This window comes from Myotis brandtii, unplaced genomic scaffold (genome assembly GCF_000412655.1).
Source record: "Myotis brandtii unplaced genomic scaffold, ASM41265v1 scaffold343, whole genome shotgun sequence".
In the NCBI taxonomy this organism is placed as follows: domain Eukaryota; kingdom Metazoa; phylum Chordata; class Mammalia; order Chiroptera; family Vespertilionidae; genus Myotis; species Myotis brandtii.
The window spans coordinates 3,649,731-3,656,804 of NW_005363209.1; positions in this window are offsets into that span (position 1 = coordinate 3,649,731).

The window sequence follows — 7,074 nt, forward strand, 5'->3', positions numbered from 1 at the left end:
TTGGTTTTGAAATTTTTTACTGTAAAGAAATGGGAGGAATAAACTACATGTATGAAAAAGAATTAATGACAACATTATCAGTCAATATAAAGGTAACCCCAGCATCACTGGCATGGTAAAGTATTAAATAAAAAATATATAGCATCTGCCATAACAAAGCTAATGGTGCAGATCTTCACAAAGAAGCAGCAGCCTTAGGTGTTGGTATTATACAGTCTGCACCTAGAGTGCTCAGGTTTTCCTTCAGAATGCATTGATTAGCTAGAAATGCCTTGATTGAAGGAAAGGAGCCTTTAGCCTTCATAATGAATAGGCCTCACATTGCTGCTCTAATGTTCTAAGTCCTCGGTTTATCTTTGTTTCTAGCAGAGTGACTCTAAATCAAGATTTAAAAGCAACTCAACATGAGGTAAAATAAAACGGAGGTCATTTAATCACTCTGTTAGCTTCAAATGATTATTGATTCGTGGAGGTGATGTCTAATTCTGCCAGAAAATCCATTTCAGAAATGATTACTCCCTCAGTTTTATCTATGATGCTGGAGGTTATTAAAAGTGGGAATCTCAAGGGAGGCATACAACTTTAAGCCATTAATATCACACTTAATATATTTTTTATCAGAACAGAGTTCTAACTCTGCGCTTTAACCTACAACAGAATTAGAGTAGTCATTTAGGAATATGTGCTTCATCACAAGCCTAATTACTATTTGAAGTCATTCGGGACACAGAAGCACACTGAAATACCTGATAGATAAATATCAAACAGTGAAGAGCATATTGAACTTCTCATTGCTTCTTATTACCACATATACACAACCCTCAAGTATCATGCCTAGAAATATATTACTATATTGCCTTTTGTTCACTCAAATTATTTGAATCATGTCTGAAATGCTATTAGATTCACAGATTTGTTAATATAGTGAATAAGAAATTTCTAAATGCACTTCAAATAATAGAAATAAATGTAGACCCAGTGGGTGTCTCTAAGACCAATAACTAATGCAAGGATGACTCTTTATGTAGGGTTTGTTAAGGGTGATGTGTCACTAAATTGAGCATGTCTGTATAAGTGTATTTGTTTAGTGAAATCAGGCATAATCAGAGAGGAGGACATCTATGGAGCATAACCTAAAAAGTCTTGTCTTGATTCTAAATTTAGTATTTAAACTTCTACTGAATGTAATCCAGAATAGCTGTCAAGGGTGACAGGAACCTCATACAATGGGAATGGAGACAGGGATATTTGAGAATAGAATTGTTACATATTTGGTAACAAGTGTACACTGAATATAAGATCAATAGAATGGTCCAAGATGACTACCATATATATGAAATAGGCTACTGGATATCTTCATAAGATAAAATATAAGAAAAGAGTTAATCGACAGAAAAAAATTATGAACTCAGTTTTGAAGAAAATGAATTTGAAGTTTTAATGAGGCCATTGAAAATGTGGTTTTAATGTTCATAAAATGGGTATAGAGTAGAATTAGAAACTTGTGAATATAAATTAATGTCATCACAACAGTGAATGGGCAACTGAGGAAAACAATGAATAAAAGAAGCAAGCAAAAGTGTAGTATAGAAGTTATTCTAGCTCCTTTGAGTCGTATCCTTAAACTACAACATATCAAATTTTGTTTAAATTAGAGCTTAACTACATTTAATTATACTACATATGAGGCCCTTCAATTGAAATTATGAAAAACAGATACACATTATAAAATAAGAAAAAACAAATATAGGTGGTTTTACCCGAATTTGCACTAGAAAACATTCATATGAAACTGTCTGCAAGATGCTCTTAAATGTTGCTGTTATATGTTTATTCACTTAATTTGCATAATCCTATTTCAAGGCAATCACTACTCTAATAAGGAGAGACAGATAATAACAAAAAAAGGTAAAATATTATGTAAATAGTATTATATACAATGGAAAAAGTAGGATGGTGGAGATTTATGAATGTAACACATTTAAATAGAGTGCCCAGTGACAGTCTCACTGAGAATAAACCTTTCAGATGGGAACATTTTATTTTCATCCTAATAACAACATGAAATTGTAATCAAGATAGTTCATATTTACCCAAATTATAAATAAATATAATCTTGCTGAGAATAGGCATATCTATATTCAAACGTCAAATTTATTATTTTTTAAATATATTTGTTATTTTTATTGATTTCAGAGAGGAAGGGAGGTGGAGAGAGATAGAAACATCAATGATGAGGAAGAATCATTGATTGGCTGCCTCCTGCATGCCCCCTATTGGGAATTGAGCCTGCACCCAGACATGTGCCTTTGACCAGAATTGAACTTGAGAACCTTCAGTCCACTGATCGACGCTCTATCCACTGAGCCAACCTGGCTAGCGCTCAAATTTATTTTTCATTCCTCTAATGTAATTATAAAACTATATTCTAAAGATTATTTATTTATACATGTATATCTCTATCTAGAAAATTATTTTATTTTAATCTTCACTGTTTATTTTGAACACAAATTAGAAAGATCAATAAAGTTGGCAAAACTGTAGCAATACTAACAAACAAAATAAAAGACATAAATTACAAACATTAGAGATGATACAGGGGATACCACTACAGACCCAACAGACCTCAAAAAGATAATAAGATAAATACTATGAACAGTTATACATACATTAATTTGAAAACAGATATAATGGACCAATTCTTAAAAAGAAAATACAACTCACATGATACGAAACAGAGGATTGAATAGTTTTATAACTATAAGGAAGTTAATTCATAATTATAAAACTCTCCAAACAAAACTGACAATATCAGGCTGGTTCACTGGCAAATTCTACCAAACTTTTGTTCTGTGCAAAATTCTATTAAAAGGATAAAAAGGTAAAATAACCCATGTTTTGGGAGAAGATATTTTCAAATCACAACCAGACAAAAAAGTTATATTTAGAATATATATGGAACTCTCAAAACGTAAGTATAAAAAAAGTAAACACAAAACATCAAATTAGAAAATGGAAATGAATAAACATTTCCCAAAGATAATATATAAGTGATAAACACATGAAAATATGTTTAACATCTTTAGCCATTAGAGAAAAGCAAATTTAACCACAATGACTTATCACTACACACCCATCTAAATGGCTTAATAAAATAAAGAAAAAAGTAACACCAAATGCCGGAGTCTCTCATACAAGTTAATGTAAATGTAAAATTGTAAAATCCCTTTGGAATGTAATGTGGGAGTTTCTTATATCATACTAGAGGCCCGGTGCACGAAATTCGTGCACTGGGGGGTGGGGTTCCCTCAGCCCAGCCTGCCCCTCTCACAGTCCGGGAGCCCTCAGTGGATGTCCTACTGACAGCCACAGTCTGGCAGCAAAGGCTCAGAGCAGGTGTCCTGTGTGCGCGCGTGTGTGTCCCCGCTGGGGGCCTGCCCCCAGCTGCGTAGGAGGCTCAGAGCAGTCGCTCTGTGTGTGTGTGTGTGTGTGTGTGTGTGTGTGTGTCTGCTGGGGACCTGTCCCTAGCCACACCGTGGAGGCTTGGAGCAGGCGCCCCTCTGTGTTGATCTCTCAGGCTGCTGGCCTCCACTGCGTGTTGTTCTCTCCCTTGAGCTGTGGCCAGGGTGGGGTGCTGCCTGCAGGCCGCGCTTTCCTGCTCACGGATCGCCGGATCGCCGCGGAGACCCAGGGACAGGCCCTCCTTGGTGCAGCCTGCAGGCCGCACTTACCTGCTATGGGATCGCCATGGAGACCCAGGAGCAAGCCCAAGGGACAGGCCCTCCTGGGTGCAGCCTGCAGGCCGCACTTACATGCTATGGGATCGCCATGGAGACCCAGGAGCAAGCCCACCTGGGGGCTGCCTGCCAGCCGCACTTTCCTGCTCTGGGATCCCCACGGTGACCCAGGAGCAGGCCCTCCTGGGTGCTCCCTGCCAGCCGCACTTTCCTGCTATGTGATCGCCACAGCGACCCAGGGGCAGGCCCTGCTGGGTGCTGCCTCCAGGCAGCACTTTCCTGCTCTCAGATCGCCATGGGGTCCCAGCTGGGGGTGGGGCTTAGGCGGCACACGGAGGTCCCAGCTGGTGGCTCGCACTGTCCTTCCCTGCCTGCAGTATGCAAATTAGCCACCATCTTTGTTGGCGGTTAATTTGCATATCACGCTGATTAGCCAATGGGAGGCATAGCGAAGGTATGGTCAATTACCATCTTTGTCTATTGTTAGGTAGGATTTGCCAATGTTATCTCCAATAAGGGTTTAATCTCCAACATTTACAGGGAACTCATACAACTTAACAAAAGGAAGATAAACAATCCAATTAAAAAGTGGGCAATGGACCTAAATAGATACTTTTTGAAAGAGGACCTACAGAAGGCCAAGAGACATGAAAACATGCTCAAAGTCACTAATCATCTGAGAGATGCAAATCAAAACAATAATGAGGTACCACCTCACACCTGTCAGAATGGCTATCATCAACAAATGACAAGTGCTGGTGAGGATGCGGAGAAAAAGGAACCCTCGTGCACTGCTGGAGGGAATGCAGACTGGTGCAGCCACTGTGGAGAACAGTATGGATTTTTCTCAAAAAACTAAAAATGGAACTCCCATTTGACCCAGTAACCCCACTTCTAGGGATATATCCCAAGAAATCAGACACACCAATCAGAAAGGATATATGCACCCCTATGTTCATAGAGGCACAATTCACCATAGCTAAGATTTGGAAACAGCCTATGTGCCCATCAGCAGATGAGTGGATTAGAAAACTATGGTACATCTACACAATAGAATACTATGCTGCTGTAAAAAAGAAAGAACTCTTACCATTCGCAACAGCATGGATGGACATGGAGAGCATTATGCTAAGCAGAATAAGCCAATCGGAGAAAGATAAATATCACATAATCTCACTCATTTGTGGAATATAATGAACAACATAAACTGATGAACAAAAATATATCCAGAGACAGAGAAACCTCGAACAGACCATCAAACTTCAGAGGACGCGAAGTGGGAGAGATCAACCAAAGGACTTGTATGCATGCATATAAGCATAACCAATGGACACAGATACGAGGAGGGTGAGGGCACAGCAGGGGATGGGGTGGGAAGCAATGGGGGGATAAGGACACATATGTAATATCTTAATCAATGAAGAAAAAAATAAAAACAAAAAAAGTAAACATGCAACCACCATAAGATCCAGTAATTGTAATCCTGGTCATTTATCCCAGAATAATGAAAAGTTATGTTGATACAATATCCTGTAGATAAATGTCTACAGCAGTTTTGTTTAAAATAGCATAAACTTGAAACCAGCCAAGTGTTCTTCATGAGGCGAATAGTTAAAACTAATGGTGGTACAGTCATACCTTTGAACACTACTCAGCAATATAAAGACTCAAACTATTGATACACATAAGAACCTAGAACAATCTTCAAATAATTATTTTAAATGAGAAAAGGTGATTACAAAAGGTTAGACAGTATTATTCTTTTTATAAAACTGTGTTAAAATGACAAAATAATAGAATTGAAGAATGATTAGTGGTTCTGGGGGTTAAGATGGGGAAAAGGTATGAGGGAAGTACTATAAAAGAGTAATCTGAAATATCTTTATTGATTCATGCATTTCTAATAGATTAATTCCTGAAAATTATATTTTGCATAGAATTCCAATTTGAAAATTATTGTTACAAAATGTATAGTAATTTAACTTTGTAAAAATGTGCAAGAGAGTTAATTTTTCTATATCATCTACATTATTAGTATACAGAGTGAGTTAAAATATGCTATGAGTATGGGAATATTTCCTAAATTGTGTTTAAGCATGGGAGGTTATAGGGAAATCAATTTAGAATCTTCAACTTACATATTGTGTCTTCTAAAATTTAATGCACCATCTCAGGACCTCATGAAAAGAGTACATCTAATTCTCTGCATGAATGTGTAACAGAGTTGCAAACTTCCTGAAATTTGAAATCAGTCCACAAGTCACACATCAGCCAATGGAAAATTGTGAAAAACTTACTGGCTCAGGGTGCTTAACCACACCTCTAAAAGATCAGTGGTTGATCATTACTCTATGCTGACATTAAGTGAACATTAGGCAAAAAAACTTAAAAATTAAAATAAGGAAAAATAAATTGAGCATCAGAGGCTGTACATCATGGGAAATACATATTTCACAGAACCAGTCCAGCAAATTCACTGAACAACTAAACAAATGAGTGGGGGAGGGGGGGAGCAATAATAACAAGCCCTGAGGAGTGAGGAATAAGAATCAGATGCTACAAAATAGTATATAAAATGTGCAGTTTTAAACTAACATACTAATTAAGGGGAAAATGTGACCCATAGACAGGAAAGAAGCAGTCAATAAAAATTTCCTTTGAGGAGTCGAGGTGTTTGACTTAGCTGAAAAAAATTTCAAAGCAGTTATATGTGGCCATGGAACAGAAGGAAATAATTAAAGGAAAGTCTCATCAAATAGATGCTATAAATAAAGAGATAGAAATTATTTTTTAAAAAGACAATTGGAAATCCTGGATTTGAAAAGTATAATAAATGGAATAAAAATTTCACACAGAATTTCACAGGAGATGTGAGCTGGCAGAGGAAATAATGACATTGAAGATAGATCACATAAAGTTTATATAGTCTGAAGAAAAGAACTGAACAGAAACTAAGAGAAGCACAAGATACCACTAAGTGCATCAATGTATAGAAAAAAGAGAAATAATGGAGAAGAAAAATATTTTAGAAAATAATAGCTGAAAACCCAAATTTCTCCCTCAAAATATTAATCTATATGTCCAAGAAGCTGAAAAAACTTCAGGTAGATTTTCAACTGATCCATATGTAAACATATCATAATTAAATTGTTGAAAGCCAAAGAAAAAAGGTTATCTTAAAAGAAGCAAGAAAGAAACAACTAAATAACCAAAACAGAGCCACAGTAAGATTAAAAGGTACTCCTCATAACTTCTCACCAAAAACGAAAGAAAGAAAGAAAGAAAGAAAGAAAGAAAGAAAGAAAGAAAGGAAGGAAGGAAGGAAGGAAGGAAGGAA